At 44.1% G+C, this 26,450-nt stretch overlaps 1 protein-coding gene across 5 annotated transcripts in view; it reads right to left on the bottom strand.

Moving 5' to 3' along the window:
• FILIP1 (filamin A interacting protein 1) overlaps positions 1–26,450 on the bottom strand; it is a 393,141-nt gene that overhangs the window by 189,984 nt on the left and 176,707 nt on the right. The window contains exon 1 of one of the 5 annotated variants that reach the window (XM_063916830.1): positions 17,458–17,535. The exons of the other annotated variants lie outside the window; for them this stretch is intronic. The gene's annotated coding sequence lies outside the window, so the exon portion shown is untranslated. Of the gene's footprint in view, positions 1–17,457; positions 17,536–26,450 lie in introns of those variants that run through there. 5 annotated transcript variants of the gene reach the window in all.

The raw sequence follows: 26,450 nt of genomic DNA on the forward strand, positions 1-26,450 counted from the left end.
TGACCTTTACTACAGTCTACCTTTTCATGTCAACCTAATGACCTTGTCGACCTTTTGACCCTGTCGACTTAATGCATGTCAACCGTTCGTTGTCGACCTAATGACTGTAGACCTTTTTCTTGTACAGCTAATGATCCACACCCACCCAATGCGCATGAACAGATGGTTTTGCAACTATTTGCAACCCATGCTCTGCAATTGCCTCCATACAAGGGTATAACTAATGTAACAGGAAGAAAATATAGTGATTACTTCAAAGCTTTAGTACACTATAAAATTTAAGTTAAGCGGGGTACACACTGGAGCGAGCTTGGCCCAATATGTTGTTGCCTGCACAATCGGAATGACAAATAAGTCGGATCGTTCAGTGTATACGGCTAATCTTTGCATTCCCGCAGTCGCATGTGATATCGTCCGATCGGCATGCAGCACCGTGCATGGTAATGAAGGGTGTACAGCAGTAACTATATGTCGGCCCATCAGACGCCATATCGTCTGGGGAAACATCACTCCAGTATGTACCCTGCTTTTGCTGGAAAGATAAAAATGTGCTTTGATACATCTGGTTCTGTATATTGTAACATAATTAAAATGCTTAAGACAATTAAGAATTCACTTAGTTAAAATGTGACATCACAGATCTTTATATTACAGGTCTTTCAATTATTATAAAGAATGTACTAGACCAGAGTTTCCTAAACTCCACCATTGCAATCCAGGTTTTAAGCACACATGGCTTGATTAGTACCTTGGTCAGTTTGATTTAACCTTCTGGACTCGAGCATGGATGCAGTATCATTAAAACCTGGAATGTAATGGCAGAGTTTGGGAAACTCTGTACTAGACCCCATATGTTCTCAAGCTTGGTCCACAGTACCCTAAACAGTTCATGTCTTCCATTTCCAGGTCTCCTCACAGAAAGTGAAATAATTAGTTCCACCTGTTGGATCTTTTAAACTGTGTCAGTAAGTAATGACTACACCTATGTACCTGCTAGGTGACCTGGAAAACGTGAACTGTTTGTGAACTGAGGACAACTGCACTAGATTGAAACGGAAATATTTCTGAAGTCTATAAAATATCTGCAAATTATTTCTGACAAGGCCTAAAATATACACAGAGGAACCAAAACTGTCACTCACACCACTAAGTGCGTCACAACACTAACCTAGATAATGTATTTGTAATGCAGATTTTAATTTCATTAATCTGCCTCCTATAATTTACATCAGGGCCTAGCCCACACCTAGGAGTCCATTCATGTAAATCCTATTTTGTATGGAGTTGACTCCCTTATTTTAAACTGGATACCCAATCACTAATCAAATATATATTCCTCATGCTTTATACACCATTGCTGGTGACAGGTAATAAAATAGATCCTAGTAACACTCAGGTCATCTTTGCCACACCCCTCCTATAGACTATGGAGGTTATTCAGAGTTTATCACAGATTTTGCTATTGCGGCAAAATCTGCAACCATACTACTCACATGCTGGGGGACGCCCAGCACAGGACAAGGCCGCCAATCATGTGTGGCTCCACACTATGATGCGTTCGCAATTCAATTGCGATCACATCGAATAAAGGTAGACCCCTGGCTACGGAGCATCCAGCGCAATAGTAGTAAAGTCAACAGGTGGTCCAGCGCCATATTTCCACTCTCGGACGTCATCTGGCCACCCCGAAAAAACGGCCATGACATGCCTGCATTTCCTGCTCCCCCCCCCCCCCCCCACACACACCTCTACCTGTATACTACATTATGGGGCCTATTTATCATCAGTGAAGCCAAAAACTACAATTCCTTATTGCCGCATATACGGGTGTAGTACGGTATGCCGGCGCTTGTGCTCCCGGCGACCAGCATACCGGCGCCGGAAGACCGACCGCCGGCATACCAACAGCGTGGAGAGCGCAAAGGAGCCCCTTGCGGGCTCGCTGCGCTCGCCACGCTGCGGGCACGGTGGTGCGCTACGCGAGCCACAATATTTTATTCTCCCTCCAGGGGGGTCGTGGACCCCCACGAGGGAGAATAGCTGTCGGTGTGCCGAATGTCGGGATTCCGGCGCCGGTATACTGTGCGCCGGGATCCCGACATTCGGCATACTGAAGACCACCCGCATATACATATACATAGCTTGTTGCATAATATAAATGATGTGAATGGGCAAATATTCTCTGTAAAGCACTGTGGAATATGTGTGCGCTATATAAATAACTGGTAATAAATAAATAAAAATATATATATATATATATATAAATATATATATGTATATCCTGAGAACAAAGTCTAAGTGGGGTATTCAATTATCCGCAAATTCGCGGTAATTTTTCGCCCGAAAATTTTTCGCGGCAATCGGCCGAAAATTGCCGCGAAAACGCTCCGTTTTTCAATTTTTCGCAAATTCGCGGCAATTTTTCGCGGCAATCGGCCGAAAATTGCCGCGAAAACGCTCCATTTTTCGACCTATTCAATTCCGACCGGGTTTCACGTGAAAATTCTTGCAGTGAAAAGTGCAGGTGAAAATGGGGAAATCAGCCTGTACCCCCAAAAATGCTAAACTAACATAGGAAAACAGAAGAGAAGTGTGTTAGAGATCACATTAGAGAGTTTTTGGGGACTTAAATTGTGTGAAATGGCGGTTATATGCATTTTTTTTAAAATGCAAAAAAATGATAGGAAGCAAGTTTTTTTGAGCAAAATAAATGCTCTCACTAAATTTGGGGTACATGAAAATGGGTATACGTATATATTTGGGTCATTTTAGGGTACTTTAAAAAAAAAGTGGAAACAGACCGATTACTCCCATCTGCAAGCCTAAAAAACACCTGTCCGACTCATAAAGCACCCCAATATACCTGTCCCATACCTTGAACCCCAATTTCCATCACTTTTTACTTTTTCACCCCAAAAATGACATGTCATTATTGGCCAATTAAAAATAATTAAACACTTCAACGTGCCTAATTAGTCATAAAGGGGGGTGTCCCAGGAGTTCTGTACCATATCCAAACATTTTTACCTTAAAATAGTGACTTTTCCCAACTTTTCACCTGCTTCAGAGAAGGTGAAGTGAAATTAGTGAAAACATGATCACCGATAAATTTTCCAGGATAATTGAATAGGCTGTAATTGCATTTCACGTGAAAAGTCCGGTTTTTCACCCGAAAACCGGACTTTTCACGTGAAAAGTCCGTTATCACTGCTAATTGAATATGGCCCTAAGTATTCACTTTAGTATGTTCTGCGGGGGCTTTTTATATGAACTGTAACAAAGCTATAAGAAACAACAGTGTCTTGCATAAACTACAATCAGCCAATGAAGGTGGGTGGGGGCGCGGATAATAATAGTTAAAAAATAATTAATTTAGTTGCTTAAAGTAATACTAATGCTTGGCATCAGAGATTATGTGGTATATGCAATTACCGGCGAATCGCGGCAATTTTTCGCCCGTTTTTTAATTCGACACAATTCGACCGTTGAATTCCGGCAAGTGGGTGCCGGAATTCAACATATTCAATAAAAAACGAATTCGATAGTCCCGCTGTCGAAAAACGGCCGATTTGACGGATTTTGATCCGATTTTAAAAAAACGGGAAAAAACGGTAAAAAACCCGGAAAAAAATTGCGTGGGGTCCCCCCTCCTAAGCATAACCAGCCTCGGGCTCTTCGAGCCGGTCCTGGTTCTAAAAATCCGGGGGGAAAACTGACAGGGGATCCCCCGTATTTTTAAAACCAGCACCGGGCTCTGCGCCTGGTGCTGGTGCAAAAAATACGGGGGACAAAAAGTGTAGGGGTCCCCCGTATTTTTTACACCAGCATCGGGCTCCACTAGCTGGACAGATAATGCCACAGCCGGGGGTCACTTTTATACAGCGCCCTGCGGCCGTGGCATTAAATACCCAACTAGTCACCCCTGGCCGGGGGTAACCCCACCGCTGACCGCAAAGTTCCCACCATTGAAACTAATGGAGGGAGCTGTGCGATGCGCTGTCTGCCAGCTCAGACGCGCATACAGCCAATCAGGAGAGTGCCACGAAGTGGCGCTTTCTGATTGGCTGAAGAGACCTTTCTGTGACAGCAGTCACGGGGGGGGGGGGTCTCTGCATTCGGGGAAAGGGGTCCCATGTGTAAACATGGGACCCCTTTCAGTCCGTTTGGTCCGGGTGTTCGTTTTGTTGTTTTGCCAAGTACGAGGATTATTTTAAAAGATCCGGACACTGGATTGAGGTGAGTATAATTTTATTCACAGGTACACCGTGGATTCTACTTGGACAAGTGGACAGAGGTCGGCGTGTGAACATAGGTAAGTATGTGTGTCGACATGTGTGAAATAAAGTTTTACTCTCACGGTGTGCGTGTCCTGTTTTTATTTGGGTATTTTTTTCCCAGTAGAACTACAGGTACCAGCGGGCCCGTTTTTCTCCCGCATGCTGGTACTTGTGGTTCTCTAAGTACCAGCTTGTGGGGGAGGCTTGCTGGGACTTGTAGTACTACTGGAAAAAACAATATTCTTTTAATTTTCTCAAGGCTATCAGCCCCCCATCCGCAGCCCTTGGATGGGGGGGGGACAGCCTCGGGCTTCACCCCTGGCCCTTGGGTGGCTGGGGGGGACCCCTTGATTGAAGGGGTACCCACTCCCCCAGGGTACCCCGGCCAGGCGTGACTAGTTGGGTATTTAATGCCACGGCCGCAGGGCGCTGTATAAAAGTGACCCCCGGCTGTGGCATTATCTGTCCAGCTAGTGGAGCCCGATGCTGGTGTAAAAAATACGGGGGACCCCTACACTTTTTGTCCCCCGTATTTTTTGCACCAGCACCAGGCGCAGAGCCCGGTGCTGGTTTTAAAAATACGGGGGATCCCCTGTCAGTTTTTCCCCTGGATTTTTAGAACCAGGACCGGCTCGAAGAGCCCGAGGCTGGTTATGCTTAGGAGGGGGAACCCCACGCAATTTTTTTTCTGATTTTTAACATTCCATTTAAAAAATAAAAATAAAATAATATTTTTAAAAATATATAAATAATACTTGTGCCTCCAAAATAGACAAACCAAGTACCTAATCCCTTCTAATATAAATAGATATGCTATTACCAATAAAAAAAACACCAAAAAAACATGTTTTTAAAATTTTTTATTAGATTCCGCCAGCAAAGTGTGGCGGATTGAAAATGACGAATTTACTGTCTAAAAGCACTGTTGTCGAATTTACAAACTTCAATTGAATATACTTTTGTCGAATTGCCGCATTTGTACCATTGCAGAAATGTCGAATTTGACAATTGTCGAATTTCAAAAAGTCGAATTTGGAAAGTCCGTTTTTTTGTCGAAAAGTACTGAATTGCATTGTCAAATTATTATTTTTTGCAAAAATGTCCAGTTTTTCAACATTTTCGGGAATTCGACCGCAATTGCATATACCCCTATATAACTAAATATCAGAGTGACTTCAGTAAAGAGGCAATAAGCTTTACTGATAGAAATATTTTTCTACTCTCTGTTTGCCAATAAACACAACAGTATCAAAAGTAAACTTAAAGTAAATATTTAATTTGCTTCTAGTTTTTCTTACTTTCAGATGAAACCTCCAAATCATTAAGCCCTTGCCATAAATATAACCTAGGTTTTAGTCACTAGTGATGGGTGATGGGGCAGTATTTACAGTTGGAATTACTGTGCAGGGCAATGGAGGTGGTGGAACTATTTCCCCCCACCATTACAGGTGGTAGCACTCAGTTCCACCTTGTCGTCGTCTGCCACTTTAACCCCTGGGCTGCAGGGCTGCAGCACCCCAGTAAAATCTGCCACTTCAGCGAGCTCAGCTGAGCCAGTTGCAGTCTGTGTGACTGCACTGGCTCAGTGGCTTCATTGTGACTGGTAGTGACTTCCTATTGGAAGTCCTACCTGCCAGTCACCCGCAGGACAGGCAGTCCCATTGGGAGGTGTTTCCTCCATCCGGCACTGCCAGACCGGGCTGTGATTACCAGAGAACTGGCATCCTGTGGGAAGCCACTCCCTGCTGATTGTCAGCCCTAGCCAGCTTCTATGGTCTGCAGCAGATGCGGTCCATAGAAGACGGTGGTTTGCACATGCGCACTAAAGCTGCCACTTCAGCGCATACGCCTGTCCTGGCACCAGTCAGCTCCATTGTGCAGGTGCCGGGACTGGTGGGGGACGAGTCTCTCCTGTTCTTCATGGGTAGCAGCAGCCCCCCTACCCACAAAAGTTAGGAGCCACTGCTGTTTACAAACATGATAGATTAAAATAAATATGCATTAAATAATTGTAAATAATTTTAGGAACAGAAGTACTGGTGGTATTTTGGCCAAATGTGAGACTGCTTAGGCAGGAAAGATACATTGTTCACCATTTCCAGTAAAAAAAAAACTGATGACACTATGCGGTTGTGTTGCTGAGGTTCCCCTAGATTTCCGCTATGGACTGTGAAGCAAGATGGCAGCATTTGCATAACTTTTTTGTGCGCATGCTAAGAAAATGAGTATAAACAAATGCAGGAATGCATTCCAAATGTATCTACACTTATGAGGTTGACGTGGAGCTAGGGGGGGAAGCGAAGCGATACTCTCAGTAAGGTAAATGTAAAAAGAGATATATAGTGCTTGATTCATTGCAAATACATGGAAGGTAAATAACACAGGCTGCTTTTGCATGTAGCCCACAAACAGGGGTGTAGAGAGCTGTAGCGGGTCCAGGTACTCTTTCAGGGGTGTGGCCTAATAGTGGGAGGTGTGGCCACACCCTCTTATGCAAATTAACAGGGGAAAGTTTTTTCAGCACTGCTTTGCAAGAGGTAAATCCAGAGGGGAGGTGCAATCAGTGTGATCCCTTACCCCCCCCCAGCCTGCACAGGCAGAAGTACCACCACGGCCCAGCCAACACACAGAAGAAGCTGATGCTGACAAGTACGGGGGGCTGGGGGAAAACCTCCATCAGGCCCGGGTAATTAGTACCCCCTCCTCAGCGGCAGTGCCCATATATAGGGGCAGCTTTGCCCCTCTCAAATCTAAAGCTAGGTACACACCTCAGCAATTTGGGGACTAAGTGATGCGGCAATTTGATGTAGCAATGTATCACATCGCCGTACACACTACTCGATCTGCTGTATGACAATGTGATATGTCATTACATGCTTAATGTCAGGGCCGAAACTAGGGTTTCTGTCACCCGGGGCAAGACAGTCATTTGGCCCCTCCTCTCCATTTCTGAAGTGCGCTGTCACAGTGACAGTCACACACACAGCGCTGGCAGAAGCGACGGCTGTGTTTCCGGGAAGCAGCTGTAGCCTCTACGGAAGCGTCCTGGCGCAGCGGAGCGGGACGGCGCCTCTTCAACCCTGCGCCGTCCTGCACTGGTCGTTCCCGCTTGCTGCCTCGCGCCGGCGCGTGCCCCCCTAGCCCCCTCCCCTCCCCCCCCCTAGTTGCGGCCCTGTTAATGTATCAGCACTGCACCATCTTATGTGCAGAACATCAGGTGCAGAGCCGGCCTTAGCTATAGGCAGGCTAGGCATTTGCCTAGGGCATCCAAGCATGTCTAGGGGCATCCAAGCATGTCCCTGCAGTATCTCATGCTGGAAGGGACAGTCCGCAAACTAACTGTTACTTTCCAAATGTATTCAATCAGTACTTGTATACACTGCTGTTTACATTTGTAAAGAAAAAATGCACACTGTGCCTTAAACTTCCTCTGACATGCTTGAATGCCCCTGACTTGTGAGACCTCAGACAGACAGCAGAAGCCAAGTAAATGCAATTCCTGGACCTGTGACATTTTCACTGACTATATAAGGTTATTACTGGATGGCTTCTATAACACATGTGTATTTTGGAAGACTGCGCCACAGAAATCTGACATCACCTATACTGCTTGTGCACATGGGGGTGGGGGACCCTGACATCTTGTGTGTGTCCCTTATCCCTGTGCAAACCCCAGGTGTCTGCAGGGACATAACATGGGCAGTGTTCTCCCCACACTTTATTTCCTAGTCAGTCCATGCCGTAAAATTCCCCTGCCATCTAGCACTGTAACGTGGTCAGTAAGTTGCGTTGTGCTTTTCTATATGAAACATCAGTGCAGCATGACTTTCGGACACATCAGACTGGAGGGCAGAGCATATCACTCCCACAGTATAAAGTAAAGGGCACGCAGTAACAGACACCAGCAAACACACTGAATAGTGAAGAGAATGGACAGTTTCTACATGTTTGATACTGGTCTTCTTGTATAACCAGCAAGTGTGGCAGTATCTGTGGCAGTATATCTGTATTATGGGCATTACTAATGTGGGGCATATGTGTAAGGTGCATTACTGTGTGGAATTATATGTATTATGGTCATTACTGTGTGGCATTGTGCAGAGTTGAACTGGCCCACAGGGTAACCCCCCCGGTGGGCCCCACTACCTGAGCGTTGCAGGCACAGATGCAGAACTAGCGGCGGAGCTAGGGGGCACCAGACAAAATTTTGCCTAGGGCATCAAATTGGCTAGGGCCGGCTCTGATCAGGTGGGACGATACAAACAACCAATTTATCAAACAATGAATTGAGTGGATTTGCGGGTACACACTAAACGATGGTCGGACAATATATTGTATAGTGTGTTAGTGTGTTATGTACCCACCCTTAATCTCTGCACATGTTAAACCTACCTACGTGCAGTGCAGCATGGTTTTGCTACAGAGCAGAGTTAAGCCCCATACACACGGGGGAGATGTGTGCTGAGCGATCTAGCAAAGACCACTCAGCACACATCTCTCCCCAGCTCTGCACAGCTCACGATGTGTGCTGAGCGGAGGGGAGGGGCCGCTCACTTCACACAGCGCTGAAGTGAGCGACCTGACTAAATTTGGCATGCATGAGTGACCTGACTAGATTTGGCATGCATGCATGCAAAATTTAGAGTCGGTGATAGCACTGCACATCGCTATAGCTATGGGCATACACACGGAGAGATACATGCTTAATTTCTAAGAAATCTAGTCAGATTGCTTAGAATTTAAGCACACATTGCTACGTGTACCCGCTTTACTGTACTTGCTCTTTTCTGCCTTGCTCCCAGGCAGCTCACAGTCAGGCATAAAGCTCCAAAATGGAACTGTCTGATGTGCAACACCTACAGTATAGTGGAAACAAACTAATCTCCTTTAAGAAAAGAAACAATAGAAGAAAGGAGAATGCACTGGTACATGAGACTGGATATTGTGTAGAACATGCGCTATTTATTTTCTCCTAAAGGTCAGCTGGGTGCACTTATGTAGGTAACTAGCAGTAAATCTGATGTACATGCTGCCTTGCAGAGACAGCCACAAGTCTGCATATGAGCAATGTGCAGTACACCCATTTTACCTGCAACTCTGCACCAGCCGCTAACTGCTATCACAAAGAGCAACCCTAGCAGTGGCGGAACTAGCGAGCGGTGCGACAAAATGCTTTGGGCCCCCCATCCCATCCAAGTCCACCCCCTCACCCCTGGAGAGGATCTGATGAGGGGGACCTGCTCAGGGCCAGAGAAATGGATACCTAGCAACAGTGCCGTAACTAGACATTTTAGCACTGTGTGCAAGAAACGGCATCGGAGCCCCACCCCTGCATGCAAAGCAGGGGCAGTGTGCGCCGTAGGCGCGCGCAAAAATGCATAGTGGCGTGGCTTCGTGGGTAAGGGGTGTGGCCACAAAATAATACCGATTCATAAAACGGTGCACAGTAGTCTCCATTATTCAAATTACGCCGCACAGTAGCACCACTACACCAGGTAGAGACCATTTACACCTTACGGCGGACAGATTCCTCTTTTTACACATTACAACAGACAGTGTCCCCTTTTTACACATTACGGCAGACAGCGTCCCACTTTTTACACATAGCGGCAGACAGCGTGCCCTTTTTACACATAACGGCAGACAGCATCCCCTTTTTACACATAACGGCAGACAGCGTGCCCTTGTTACACATAGCGTCAGACAGCGTACACTTTTTACACATAACGGCAGACAGCGTGCCCTTGTTAAACATAGCGGCAGACAGCGTACACTTTTTACACATAACGGCAGACAGCGTGCCCTTTTTACACATAGCGGCAGACAGCGTACACTTTTTACACATAGCGGCAGACAGCGTAAACTTTTTACACATAACGGCAGACAGCGTGCCCTTTTTACACATAACGGCAGACAGCGTCCACTTTTTACACATTACGGCAGACAGCGTGCCCTTTTTACACATAACGGCAGACAGCGTCCCCTTGTTACACATTGCGTCAGGCAGATTCCCCCTTTTTACACATTGCGGCAAGCAGATTCCCCCTTTTTACACATTGCGGCAGGCAGTCCCCCATTTTTACACATTGTGGCAGGCAGTCCCCCTTTTTGTACATGGAAAGAAAGAAAGAAAGAAAGAAAGAAAGAAAGAAAGAAAGAAAGAAAGAAAGAAAGAAAGAAAGAAAGAAAGAAAGAAGAATTATACTTACCCTCTCCGCTGGCTCAGGCTCCTCGGTGCAGCTTCTGGTCACGATTCCCGGGCAGGAGAGAAGGAGGAGGAGGGAGGTGGGGGAGGGAGCCGCAGCAGCGCTGTGTTATTGGTGGAGGCGCTGCTGCTGCTGCCCCTCTGCTTCACTATAGGCTGTTCTCGGAAGACAGCCTATAGTGAAGCAGAGGGACAGCAGCAGCAGCGCCTCAACCAGTAGTAAAGTGCTGCTGCGGCTCCCTCCTCCACCTCCCTCCTCCTCCTTCTCCCCCGTACCGCTGCGCTCCTCTCCTCTCTGTCCGGGCGGCTGTGTGCTGCGGGCAGTGGTTGCCCGCAGCACACAGCGGCATGTAATGAGTCAGTTTGACTCATTACATGCTTTGGGCCCCTGGACAGTGGCGGGCCCCAGTGCAACGCACTGGTTGCACTGGTGGTAGTTCCGCCTCTGAACCCTAGATAAATATCTTCACACACTATAATAAGCCTTAGACACTGCACCAATTACTATACCCCCATACAGTTCACTCATTACACAATTTAAATGAAACATAATACAGTACACATATCTAGAGTAAGTAAATCATTAAAGGTTCTTACAAGGGGAGATGCGCTAAGCAGTAATAAAAGTGTAGAAGTGAGCCAGTGGAGAAGTTGCCCATGCCAACCAATGAGCATTGAAGCAGTGGCAAACGCAGGATTTGCATGGGGGGGTTTCCAGAACTGGGCGGAGCCAATCACGGGGGTGGGGACTGAGGTGACCCAGCATATGCTGGGTCCGTAAAACTAGTGTGTGTGTGTATATATATATATATACATATATACACACACACATATCTACACACATATTATATATATATATATATATATATATATATACATACATACATACAGACACATACATATACACATATACATAGCATATTAAACATGCATATATATATATATATATATGTGTGTGTGTGTACACACACACACGTATATATATATATATATATATCTATCGTGTGTGTGTGTGTGTGTGTGTGTGTGTGTGTGTGTGTGTGTTTATATGTATGTATGTATGTATGTATGTATATACATGTGTATATATGTATGCACATGGATATATTATTATTATTATTATCCTTTATTTATATGGCGCCACAAGGGTTCCGCAGCGCCCAATTACAGAGTACATGAATAATCAAACAGGAAACAGCAACTTACAGTTGATGACAGTATAGGACAAGTACAGGGTAAATACACATAGTTACATCAGCAGATGACACTGGAATAAGTATCAGGTGGCAGAAGACTGCTGGAGTTGATGCAGTTGAAGATTATTAAAGTAAGAATGGATAAGCACATGACGGAAATATATATATGTACTATAATTAAAATAAACTTTTATTGCTCTTACAAGTGCCACCAGGAAGACAGCAGGCCGCAGAGGACGCTAGACAGCCATTAATAATACTCATGCAGCTAAAAAAAAAAAAAAAAAAATATATATATATTTTTTTTTTTAGTGGAGGGGGGTTTCTGGGTGCTCGGAAACCCCCCCTGGGTGCGCCACTGCATTGAAGTACCATTTATAATTTTCATACTATAAATTTATACAGAGCAGCTGATTGGTTGCCATGGGCAACTTCTCCACTGGCTCACTGCTCCACTCTTTTCACTGCTTAGTACATCTCCCAGTCTACAGTCAAGTACATAATAATAACTTGCCTGGGCCACCATTTCCTGTAATCTTTACAGCTTCTGTCCATCAAATCTAAGAAGAAACTCTTTGTCATGGGAAATGCTCTGCCCATCAAGTAGCACACATTCACCTGGCACCAGGCACACTGAAAATGGGAGCGAGGGCAGCGGGAGCGTTGTCCGGGGATGCCCTGTGTACCCAGCAGTGGTGGTAATGCTGCCACAGACTGAAGAGTTGCGTCAGTTTAGTTGTGAGCTTTTCTCCATCTTGCAGCTTTTCTCTCTCTGGGCATCTTTTTCCCCTGTCCTTCAATGCCTGTGTAATGTATGTATCCACATATACTAAAGCATACAGTATGTCCACCTTTTACAATATTTCTTATTTTCTAATAATTTAATGTAATAGACACAAAGGGTTCATCTAAAGTTTGCTGTAGATGTGACCAATGTGTCTACACACAAATGAGCATCTATACACTTATACCTCCACTTCTGTATATCAACACCAGGGCCGTAACTACGTGTGTGCCAAGGGGGCTTGGCACACAGCGCAGTTGCCCTGGGGGCGCACGGCCAGCGGCATGTAATGAGTCAAATTGACTCATTACATGCCGCCTCTGTGACTGCGCCGTGCGCCGCGCTGGAGGAGAGAAGACAGGAGCGCCGGGCAGCGGAGGAGGAGGGAGGGGGAGCAGAGAGCCGCAGCAGCGCTATTTGATTGGTAGTAAGCGCTGCTGCAGCATCCCCCTCTCCTTCTGTATTGGCTGCCTGGCGCTGCTGTGGATGCATCCCAGCATCCACAGCAGCGCCAGGCAGCCAATACAGAAGGAGAGGGGGATGCTGCAGCAGTGCTTACTACCAATCAAATAGCGCTGCTGCGGCTCTCTGCTCCCCCCTCCCTCCTCCTCCTTCTCAACTGACTTCACACTGCACCGAGAGGGAGCTGCACGAGGAGCCTGTCAGCGGGGAGAAGGTAAGTATGTCCCTCCCTCCCTCTCTCTCTCCCTCTCTCTCTCTCTCTCTCTCTCTCTCTCTCCTGCAATGTGTAAAAAGGGGTCCCATCTGCTGCAATGTGTAAAAAGGGGTCCCATCTGCTGCAATGTGTAAAAAGGGGTCCCATCTGCCGCAATGTGTAAAAAGGGGTCCCGTCTGCCGCAATGTGTAAAAAGGGGTCTCGTCTGCCGCAATGTGTAAAAAGGGGTCCCGTCTGCCGCAATGTGTAAAAAGTGGTCCCGGCTGCCGCAATGTGTAAAAAGTGGTCCCGGCTGCCGCAATGTGTAAAAAGTGGTCCCGGCTGCCGCAATGTGTAAAAAGTGGTCCCGGCTGCCGCAATGTGTAAAAAGTGGTCCTGGCAATGTGTAAAAAGGGGGCCTGGCTGCCGCAATGTGTAAAAAGGGGTCTGGCTGCCGCAATGTGTAAAAAGGGGGACTGGCTGCCGTAATGTGTAAAAAGGGGTCCTGGCTGCCGCAATGTGTAAAAAGTGGTCCTGGCTGCCGCAATGTGTAAAAAGTGGTCCTGGCTGCCGCAATGTGTAAAAAGTGGTCCTGGCTGCCGCAATGTGTAAAAAGTGGTCCTGGCTGCCGCAATGTGTAAAAAGGGGTCTGGCTGCCGCAATGTGTAAAAAGGGGTCTGGCTGCCGCAATGTGTAAAAAGTGGTCCTGGCTGCCACAATGTGTAAAAAGTGGTCCTGGCTGCCGCAATGTGTAAAAAGTGGTCCTGGCTGCCGCAATGTGTAAAAAGGGGGCCTGGCTGCCGCAATGTGTAAAAAGGGGTCTGGCTGCCGCAATGTGTAAAAAGTGGTCCTGTCTGCCGCAATGTGTAAAAAGGGGTCCTGGCTGCCGCAATGTGTAAAAAGTGGGACTGGCTGCCGCAATGTGTAAAAAGGGGGACTGGCTGCCGTAATGTGTAAAAAGGGGTCCTGGCTGCCGCAATGTGTAAAAAGGGGGACTGGCTGCCGCAATGTGTAAAAAGGGGGACTGGCTGCCGCAATGTGTAAAAAGGGGGACGCTGTCTATTGTAATGTATAAAAGGGGCTCTACCTGGTGTAGTGGCGCTACTGTGCAGCGTAATTTGAATAATGGAGACTACTGTGCACCGTAGTGTGAATTGCTATTATTTTGTTGCCACGCCCCTTCCCGTGAAGCCACGCCCCTATATATTTTTTGTGCGCCTACGGCGCGCACTGCGCCTATCTTGTACGGGGGGGGGGGCGCCAATGTCAGTTCTTGCACACAGCGCTAAAATGCCTAGTTACGGCACTGATCAACACACACCTTATGTTAGGCGCAATCTTCAGTATAGTGCATAGAGACACGCTGGGCAAATATCTGCTTGAAATACACATACTTAGCTTCCTTCTTGTTTAGGCACAGATGTAGTATTTTACAACGCACACACTGTTATGCTGATTACACACAGTATGATATAACGTGCAATATTGGTACTTTTGACCAATCTGCATGATTATCGTATAGTGAGTACACCCAATCTGTCATCTTCACCCATCAATCACTGCATCAAATAGGCTCTCAAGGCCCTCTTCTACATCAAACTCAGCCATCTCTCATCCTAATCCTTTGTTACACGCTCACTGTCTACCCCATCTGTGTCACCCCTGGCTGTCTGCCCCTCCCCTTTAGACTACAAGCTCTCACAAGCTGGGCCCTCTTCCCTCATGTGCTTTCCTTCCATTACTTATACTATCACATACTCCATACTCCCTACAATGGCACCTAAGCCTTGGTTTCCGCCGCCCTGCTGACTATTTGAGTGTTATGTCCACTGATGTAGACAGTTCTAAACCATGTACTCATCTTGCATTGTCTTGTTCTGTAAGTAATTGTTTTCTTCTTTTTTTCAATTGTTTATATACTTTGTTAGGTGCCGTGGAACCCTTGTGATACCATATAAATAAAGGTTCATTATAGTAATAATAATAATAATTGGATGTTCTGAACGATATAATTGGACGATTGCACGGATGAAGCGGTATTGTTACATGAAACATTTAATTATACATTGTGTCTTATATTGTATTAGTGTGTATATTAGCAATGCAATATATTGTTACATTGCATCGCTGCGTAACTGGAAGATACACAAGTTTGCACAATTCTTAATCAGTGCCATTGGATCTATTTTCCAAACAGAACAAATTGCCTAGCATAAGTTGTTGGTTAAGGGGGTCATTCCGAGTTGATCGCTAGCTGCCGTTGTGCACAGCGCAGAGATCTAGCTAAAAAAATGGCATTTCTGCGCATGCGTATGCCTTGCAATGCACACGCATGACATACGGGTACAAAGGCCGTTGTGGTTGTGCACAGGTTCTAGCGAAGTTTTCAGTCGCACTGGCGGATGCAAGAAGATTGACAGGAAGGGGCGTTTCTGGGTGTCAACTGACCGTTTTCAGGCAGGGTTTGTAAAAACGCAGGCGTGTCTGAAAAAACGCAGGCGTAGCTGGGCGGGTGTATGACATCAAATCCGGACACGAATAGGCTGAAGTGATTGCAAGCGCTGAGTAGGTTCAGAACTACTCTGAAACTGCACAAATTGTTTTTGCAGAGCTCGGCTGCACAAGCGTTCGCACTTCTGCTAAGCTAAAATACACTCCCCAGTGGGCGGCGGCATAGCGTTTGCACGGCTGCTAAAACTAGCCAGCGAGTGATCAACTTGGAATAACCCCTTAGGTACAGCAGAGATAGTAGAATGTATCTAACAATTTGCAAAAGAGACCCAGTGGTAAAAAAGCATTTAGATGTTTCCCCACTAAATGCTTTGTTCACGTTCAATTTGGCTATTTATTTGTCACCTGGCATACTTATATTAACTTATGTGCATTTATCCCATTAAGTTTTTTGTACAGATAGGATTTGTGTAATGCAAGATGAAAGGGCCTTGATGTCATGAAAGCTTGCACAGGTTTTCTATACAATTTAATTATTATTTAAATTACATTTAAATTGATTTTGATATTATCATTAAAAATGTTTTACCTTTTTACTTTTTCAATTCAAATAAACATTTTATTGACAGACCCTGGAGATTAACCCCGTAAATTCCAGTCTGGTCCAGACATTACAGATGTTACAGTACATCACTTGTGTCAGGCAGATTGCAGTGGAGTGTAATATGATTCGCCGGCACTTGGGATCCCGGCGCCCAGCATACCGCCACCGGGATCCCTACTGCCTGAATGCCGGCAGCGGGGCAAGCACAAAAGAGCTCCTTGCGGGCTCACTGCGGGCACGGTTGCGCGCTACGCTATTTATTCTCCCTACAGTAGTGTCGTGGATACCCCAAGAGGGAGAATAGTTGTCGGTATACCGGCGGTCGGGATTCCAGCGCCGGTATGCTGAGCGCCGGGATCCCGACAGCCGGTGTATTAAGTGCCACCCATTGCAGTGAATATAGTTTGAGCACATATATACTATAAACTGTGGTAGACAGCTCTGAAAGGGTTAAGGTACATTTTAAAAGAATGTGGAGAGAGATAAACTACCAGCCAATCAGCTCCTGTCATTTTTCAAATACAGCCTGTAACAAGACAGGAGCTGATTGGTTGTTGGTAGATTATCTCTCTCTACTTTATCACTCCCCAAGGTTTAGTACATTTTCCCCACTATAGATGTTATGTACATGATGACCACTGATCTAAAATAATATTATTTACATACTTAACAATAAAATATTTAGCATACATACATACTGTACAAGCAAACATATTTCTGTCTTATCAGCATAGTCTGAATTTAGGTGTATCATTACTATGCCTGAAGTGCACAGACCTGTAGATTAACTTTATTTTAGCAAATCTATATCTCTCACTAATGTTTTCTTTATTTTTTAGGCATTGCCCAAATAATATAAATACATGTTAGAATAATATTATAAAGTTGATATTTCCCAACTAACAGATTATGTGATTGGCAATTCTGACATCCTACTTGAACATTCTCCAGTTTGTAAGTAAATTATAGACACCATCCTCTGTAATACATTTTCATACAGTAAACATATGCATATATAACAAGCTTCTCAGTGCAATGTATATCTTCCATACTTTACTCAATGTATCCTACATATACATGAGAAACATTATGATGCAATGCATATTCTTTTTTCAGACCAGACTTATTCATTTGAATTGTCCTATCACGGATTGAGAAGTGTGAACTTTGCACATTACTCCGCTAGAGATCTATGCAATAAATTCTATATACAGTAAACAGTCCTGGTTCTGAGATGTGAGAGAAGAAGAAAGAGCTGTTGTAATAAGAACACAGCAATGCTTACCTGTCTGATCTGCAAGTTCCCCCTCTCTCTCTCTTCTCTGTGGACCTTATACTGTAATATTCACCTTCACTGAACCTTCACCTAACTTTGACTAGCTGTGCTTTCTCTTTCTCCTTTCTCACTTTTGCTGAGTCCTGTAACCACACCTACTATTATCCAGTCCTCCTCCCTGTGATACATAATCATTGTTCTTTGGTTATGGTAGGCAGGATACAGATGATGTACAGTAGGAAGAGAGAATGTGAACAACATTATGTTATGACTGTTAATCATTTTTATAATTATATTTTTGTCCCTCCTTAGAGTTCGGATTTGTCTGTTTTGTGGCGGTTTCACATAAGATGAGAATAGTTTTCTGTGGCTGTTTTCCTGCATCTGTGAGAATAAATCCAAGACTGAAGAATATTTTTTTTGTTTTTCACACAATCATTTCGTGCATATAGAGGTCTGACCTCCTTGATGCTGAATAATGATCAGTTCCTTGGTTTGAAAGGCTGCCTTGAGTTTAATAGGTTACTATTTAACCATTCTCCTGCACTGACTTTATTATTCACACAATTCTGCCTTTGTCTTAGTGTGTAGAAATATGTGTCAGACTTGTGGGCTGCTTTATGTCTGTGCATTACTGTTCATCTTCAGTAGCCTGGAGAATACTTACTGTGCGAAAAACTTGTATTTAACTATTAGTAACCATAAGTAACCTAATAAAAGTAACAAATGTTGTATAAAATAAATGTAGACATTTTATGCAAACATAGTCAGTATAGATTATATGCATATGTTCCTTTTAAAGCTACATTAAAAATTAAGTGGGATTTCAGTGCAGTGCAGTGTGCCGCTAAACATTGCCACAATACCAATATACGCACTACCATCTATTGTGTTACAAAATCATTGCTAATTTTCCTCTGACATCTATGTTGTGCAAGGGGAAATCAGCAAAGATAACTGGTTTTGAAGTGCTTTACCTGACCATTCGGGGCGCACTTTGCAACCATGGCACTGAACAGATTACACATTACAGACCACAGTGCCACACAGCCACAGTTTTTGTTGAGGACTGTGAGCCTAACTGTGGATCGCTATTCATTGGCACACTATAACCCCTTTCACATCTCCAATGCCGGATCCCACCCGGGAATTGGAAACGGGTCCTTCCCAGGTGGGATCCGGCATTGGAGACTCTCCTACCCCATTTGCCTGGCTGTCCGACCCGGCAATATGCCGGGTCGGTTGCCATAGTGGCAGGGGGGGGTGCCGGCAGCGGGGGAGGAGGCGGTGCTGGGAGATGAGCTCATCTCCGCACCGCCTCTCCCTATCTTGTAAACGAGTCCCGGGTAATACTGCTTATAACCCGGGTTGAATTACCGGGTCAGTCGACCAGGGAACTTGGACTTGGCACTTTCACACCGCACACTAACCCGTGTCGACACGGCAATATGCCGGGTCGATACCGGGTTATTTGTGTGATGTGAAAGGGGTATATCATTATAGAATTCTACCAAGTCTTGACAAATTGCTATTATTTTTGAGAGAGAGAGAGAGAGAGAGAGAGAGAGACATCCAGCAGGGTAGTATATTGTGAGGTCTGAGTGATACACAGGCACAGGGTTGGACTGGCCCACAGGGTTCCAGGGGAAACCCCCGGTGGGCCCCACTGTCTGGGTTTCCAACTCCTCCTCTAGAGATCAAGGGGGACATGTACTAAGCAGTGATAAAAGTAGAGAAGTGAGCCAGTGGAAAAGTTGCCCATGGCAACCAATCAGCACTGACGTAACATTTAAAATTTGCATACTATAAAAGTATACAGAGCAGCTGATTGGTTGCCATGGGCAGCTTCTCCACTGGCTCACTTCTCCACTTTTATCACTGCTTAGTACATGTCCCCCCAAGTTCCAGACTGAGCACTTGTATTATACATTATACATATGTTACATTATACTGCACACTTCTATGGTGTATGTTCTACAGTGTTTTGCTGTTATTAATCTGTAATATTATCATGCATGCACTAGCAGTATTTAATATATATATTTATCAAGGGGCCCAGACCATGCAATTTCTAATGGTTAAGGGGGGTACTCACGGAGTGATCGCTGCTTAAAATCTAAGCAATCTGACTAGATTGCTTAGATTTTAAGCATGATCGCTCCGTGTGTACCCCCCACAGTGATAGCGATGCGCAGCCCCGTGCATCGCTATCGCTGGAGCGGGTCGCTCATTTCACCCGCTGGGTGAAATGAGCGCCCCCCCCCCCCGTCTCCCCCCGCACGCTCAGCACACATCGCGCTGTGCTGAGCGGTGGGAGATATGTGTGCTGAGCGGTTCGCTCAGCACACATCTCTCCCACATCGGCCAGTGAATACGGGCCTTTAGCCAAACTTCTGTGGCAGCTGGCTACACCTCCTATGGAAACTGGCCAAACCCTACACATGGGCCCTACCACTTCATTCCCCCGGTGAGCCCTTCATGTTCCATTCCGACACCACTTGCAAAAGGAGGAAAATCAATCAGCAATTTGGAAGAAGATAAGGAAATATGAATTTCATAGAAGGGTTGTTTAATTCTCATAATATTCAGTGCTAAAGAATAAATAACTAAAAACTGCTGTGGGCAGTATGGGTGGTGTAATGGTTAGCATTACTGCCTCACAGCACTGAGGTCATGGGTTGAATTCCCACCATGGCTATAACTTTGTGGAGTTTGTATATTCTCCCAGTACTGTGGTGGGTTTCCTCCGGGTACTCCGGTTTCCTCCCACAATCCAAAAATATACTGGTAGATTAAATGGATCCCAACAAAATTATCCCTAGCGTGAATGTGTGTGTGTGTGTGTGTGTGTGTGTGTGTGTGTGTGTGTGTGTGTGTGTGTGTACATGTGGTAGGGAATATAGATTGTAAGCTCCATTGGGGCAGGGACTGATATGAATGCCCAAATATTCTCTGTAAAGCGCTGCAGAATATGTGTGTGCTATATAAATAACTGGTGCTAATAATAATAACTGCTATGAACTCATAAAGTGTCTGTGTAAGTGGCCCATGGGGTGTGAATCTATTTATGTGCCGAGTTTTACGCAGTGGCACAATTGCTAATAAAAATGCTATTGTTTTGCAGCATAAATTACTCCTTTGTCATTTTAAAATGTAGATTAATGATTCACTTTAATATCACGTTTTTTTTTCATGAAAGAGCTCTGTGTGATAGAATAGCAGCATTCAATAAAGACAAAAACAAGAATTGCTAGAAATGAGATAATGCAAAAATGGCCTGCCAGTTTCTATGTAAAATACATAATAAATTTGAAATAAAAACATAACAATTGTAACACTGATAAAATCAGCTATCGAAAAAGGCTCCTCATTAAACTGGCATGATGTTCATTCTGATTTAACGGTTAACGTCACTTAAAGCTAACCATGGGATTATTAAACAACACTCCTAGTTATTACTGCCATGCTCCATCTATTCCATTAGCTGGGTCCCTGTAACTTCCCTATAGGTTGTGCTGCCATGAACCAATAGGTAACAAGCAACCTGAGAATGTGCATCTTCCTATTGGTCCAGCAGTTTACACTAAACTACAGTAGACATAATCAGCTATTTACACTATAGTCCTGGGGCTGTAGCTTCAGAAAACGGCAGCCCTGAATATAACAGGACAGTAGCGTGGCTCTCGGAGCATTTGAGGACAATCTGACCAAGCTCCGAATGAACAGTGGAAAAATGATAAACTACCCTGTAATGTTTACATTACCACACCAAGCAACAACAGATAAACAACAATTCAGAGTTGCACATAAGTTGGCAAAGTGCAGATCTTCATCTATATGCAAAGTTGCATGCATCTGTAAGACTGCACCACTCGTATCCATCTGCATGTGAAAGTAACAGCGGGCACTAACTTTTCCTAATCCAGACCATCTCTGTGTATGCTCAACTCAGTGTAGTATGCAATTAATTCTGTACACCCAAGAAACGCCCTCAGTCTACATGTGAAAGCTCCATTTCCGATAATTACAACCATTCAGCCACAAATAGAGATGTGACTGCGATGCGTACCACTATGAGTTCCATTCAGTATCTTGAAGTCACATACTGTCGGCTATGGACCATGCACAGTGCAGAAAATAGCTAGATCTGGCCACAAAACAGGACTGCATGAAACACAGTCACTTGTCATTCCTAGGCTGCATATTTCAATACTTTTCTAGTCACATTTTTCCAAATAAAAAAATAAAAACAGTAAAGCAGAAGTGGCAGGAAAATAAAAAGCACAGAGTGTAGGTATGATTGTTATGTAATAAAGAGATTTACTTAACACCACAGTCTTACAATATCAGATTGACAGAAGGCTCGTACTGAATAGTACCTAAAACAGAGTGAGAGGCGTGAACAAAGCATGAAGGATGATATAATGGACGTGCACAACAAAACGTTTAAGCTATACATAGAATGCTGCCTAATAAAACAGAAATAGACAGGAGAAGTAAAACACTAGAAATACCATTACGTCATCATTCTGAAACAGTCAGCATGATGGGATTTTTTTATATCCAGAGACCCCAAAAATTATCTACTATAAATCTAGACGTCATTCCTGTGTAATTCAATGAAAACAGGTCTATCGCACAGAAGGGCAAATGCTATTGTTTAGCAACAGCGGCATCCCGTCCATCATAATCCCGACAGCCCCCCATTATGGCCCCTAACCCTCCCCTTTTCCCTACCCTAACCCTCCCTTGGGGGTGCCTAACCCTAACCCTCCCCTGTGGTGCCTAACCCTAACCTCCCCCTCTAAGTACCTAAACCTAACCCTCCCTCCCTGGTCCCTAACCTTCACGTCCCTGCTCCCTAACGCGAACCTGCCTTCTCCTGCCTAACCCTAACACCCCCCCGCACGGCAGTATGCCAGCGCGTCCCGCTGTGAGGACGATTGGGATGCTTGCTGTCAGTAATGTGATGCCAGCATCCCAAGCGGCGTCAGTATGTAGACACCGGCATTGCATCCTCCTTCGGGATCCTGGCGTCGGTATATTGACCGCCGGGATCCCATCCGTCGAGAAGCTAACTGCTTCCCGTCCGGGCAATGCAGGAAGCAACAATCAGCATTAGTGGTGTATTCACAAACTTCATTAAAAATTGTTCTCGCTAGTGCAGGTGACCTGCATCATCATCAACCACTTGACCTCCCACAAATAATAATCCTTTCTTATGCATATAGTGATCTGTGACCATGGCCTGTGTTTGGAATTTCGCATATATAAAAATTTCAACTTTAAAATTTATACTATAGAACAGAAAAAATTCTCATAATTATTAAAATTGTATTTCTATTTTTCTAAAAGAAAAAAATGGCAGTTTTCTACTATTATGTATTTTGCATAAAGATATTAGGGCTAATTTTAGAAGGTAAGACGGTTATAACCAAAATATAACGTTGTTAGGTATAACCAAAATAGGCCAAAATTGTAACCTCACTGCTTCCATGCCGGTGCAGCGGTTATTGTCTACCCATGACACTTTCCTGGCACCCTGTCCTTTCTTGATATTTTAATGGTATATTTATTTCATTAGTATCACACTAAAAACAAACACTGATTTATGTACTGTATGATAAAGATAACTGAATAGGAATCATAAACAATGAAGCAAAAAATAAACTAAACCCCACACACCAACATATGATTTACATTTTTTTTTTTAATATATAAAGTTTATTGATTTTTTACTCGGATAGAAAAGGGAGTCAATGAGAACATACATAAAACAAGCATTGTGGTAACAAAAATAATATTACGATAAAAGAAGTACTACTTCTAAAGTAGTGGGGACCACAATAGAATTTCAGATTTTTCCACGTCTAGTGACGGAACCATAGGGGCCCTTGGGGAAATACTGAATTATTCCATAGAAGAATCATTCTGTTGGGACTACCGACAAAGAGAAGGCTGTTAAAAATGAGGTCAAAACAGACAGTGAAAAACGCAAGGTAGGGTGGAGGGTCTGTCCTTTGGCACCAACCTAAACAAGGTGTAGGGTGAGAGCATGTGTCGTAGGTTGGCTTCAATATCTATCCAAAGCCTAGAGTGAGAGTCAGAATGTGCCAGGACAGTCTGAGTCAAGTGGGATGCAAGGTAATATTTATGTAAACAGGGAAGGACAAGGCCACCATCACTGGCGTGTTTAGAGAAATCATTTACATTATTAATAGAAAATGTACAAGCAAATAAATGACATAGGGGGACATTTACTAAGCAGTGATAAGAGCGGAGAAGTGAGCCAGTGGAGAAGTTGCCCATGGAAACCAATCAGCACTGAAGTAACATCTATAATTTGCGTACTATAAAATGATACAGAGCTGCTGATTGGTTGATGGGGCCACTTCTCCACTGGCTCACTTCTCTGCTCTTATCACTGCTTAGTAAATGTCCCCCATAGAGCATTATAATAAATGGTTCTAGCTTTACCAAATTATGCACTGCAATTTTTTTAAATAAACCAATTTTAAGAGTTCCATGGCTCATTTCATAATGTTACCCCACCAAAAATATAGAATGTATATAGCAGCAACATAATACAACACCAGACATTGCCTACATCAGCACACTAGTATGCAGTACAGTACCTACCTTTGCCCTCAAAATATACGTTGCAATTAGTGTCAAATGGATGCCTGCTTATTTACTGTTTATCAAGAATTTCCATGTGGCTAAAATTATAAATCTGAGTTTTAACAAAAACACAGCAATTTGTACAATGTAGAATTCAACACCAAAATCACATTGTTGCTTTTTTTTAAATTGACGGAGATCCATTAGAATGTTTAGGTGAAATTCTAAATGAAATACTCGTTTTCAGGACCGGCATGTTTGAGAAAACATAGATGTGTATTATTAATACTTTATTAGCTGTTGTGAGTAATATCCAGTGCTGTGATCTGCTTGTCAGCTGCACTAGATTATGCTGGAAGTCACATAACCCCAATCACATTTTATGCAGGTTCGATTACACCTCGGTGATCTGGGAAAAGGAAATGCCTTCAGTATGGGCTAATATTAAACTCTCAGTACACAAACAGACAACAGATGGAAACTGATGGATGGGAAAGTCTTTTTATATTTAAAAATCATTTGTTCTGCACTTGTTTTGACCCCTTGAAATTTATAAGCATACATTCTTACTGAAAAATATGCTTGTGAGCAATTTATGTTATCACTTCCCTGAGTAGAAAGTCACAAATCAAAAGTAGCCATGTTAATAAACAACATTGATGGCCCAAAGCCATGTTATACAGCTTTGTAGGAGAAATCCACCACACATCTAGGGTACTGCTAGTTCGGAATGCATTCATATACAGAGTGCAGTGAACAGGCTGCAGTAAGAAATTGCAAATCACACTAGCACATTTCATTCTACAAAGCACTTATTCATAGGGGGGGATTTCAATTAGACACAAGGCTTACAGTATAGCAGGGTTTTAGCGCCCGAGATAAGTGCCCACAGCCCGTTGCTATTCAATTACTGCCCACAGTTAGGCCGCCACTAACCCAGAGGGTGCACTCCACACGGATTTTTGCTTGTCCCCTCCTTAGGTGTGAAGAGTAATCTGCGTTAACTAGTGCTTTAATGACTAGTCATGGACTTACCGTGACTGGTAACTACATAGCTCCAGGCACTTACCCTAGGAGCTATGGGTTACTTCACTTTAGCAGCGGGCTTACTGAAATAATTGGATAGCTCCGGGCTTGTTAAAGTCCATAGACACTGTTAAGCTGGGTACACACTAGGCGACCTCCCCTAGTTAGCAGTAAGTGCTATATCGCTGACTGCTAATTAGGGGAGATCGTCAGTGTATACACACTAAATGATATTGATGAACAATATCATTCAGTGACATCATCCCCGCATTCCCCGAACAAGCAACTCAACAACATAGTCAAAATTGAGCTGCATGTTCGGTAGATAATGCCTGAACAAGAACGACCCGTGGGTGCACCATTAAGGCATGCACACTAGATGATATGAACAAAAGATTTTGGTTATCAATCATATTGTCTAGTGTTATCGCCCAGTGTGTACGGGGCTTAAGTCTCATGGGTAATTGAAGTTCCCCCCTACCCTCACCAGACCTATTTGTTCCTGTGGGCTAATGCCACATTATAGCTAACTACAGCTCCAGGAGGTTTGGAGTCATAATCATCAGTGCAGCGCAGAATCATTGGCTTTCAGCACTTACTGAGCTCTATAGCACTTTATACCCTGGGACTACGTGGAGCCTCAAGCAGAACTCCACCAGTGAAGGGGCCAGCACCCACACGTGTTCAGGAGACCAGAGAACATTCCTTGAGACAGCGGGTTTGCATTACCGAGCAGTTTCTCGTATCTAGCCTCCACAGTAACCCCATCATTTGCAGTAGTGGTACTCCCAGCACTGAAAGGTATATAAAATATACAGTGCAAACCAAGAAAAAAAAAAGTCTACATTTGCACAACATCCTCTATTTATGCAAATATGCATTTAACAAATAGGGAGAATCCTCTCCTTAAACTATAGCTGCTATAGTACCTGACACCAGGAGCTGAGCAACAACCACCTCTGCAGCACAAAGCACTACAAGATTTACTCCATCCAATCAGCAGAACACAACACCCAAAGTCCAGATGGATTAGTATTGGGATCCGTTGGTGTCAATTTTATGGAGATTTTACCATAGAACATAAAGGGAGGTAACCGGTAGGGTTAGGTGAATCATGATTTATCATTAATATTGTACTAAAGGCTAACTTCACTTAAAAAAAACACAAATATTTAAAAATCTTAGACCTTAAAGATAATTTATATAAAGTAATATTAACTACATCCCTAAAGTAAATACTTATCTGGCAGATTTCATTGGTGAGATAGACTCTCTGGGGCAGATGTATTAAGCCTGGAGAAGTGATAAAGCATTGATAAGTGGAAGGTGATAATGCACCAGCCAATCAGCTCCTA

This window comes from Pseudophryne corroboree, chromosome 4 (assembly GCF_028390025.1).
Source record: "Pseudophryne corroboree isolate aPseCor3 chromosome 4, aPseCor3.hap2, whole genome shotgun sequence".
NCBI lineage: Eukaryota > Metazoa > Chordata > Amphibia > Anura > Myobatrachidae > Pseudophryne > Pseudophryne corroboree.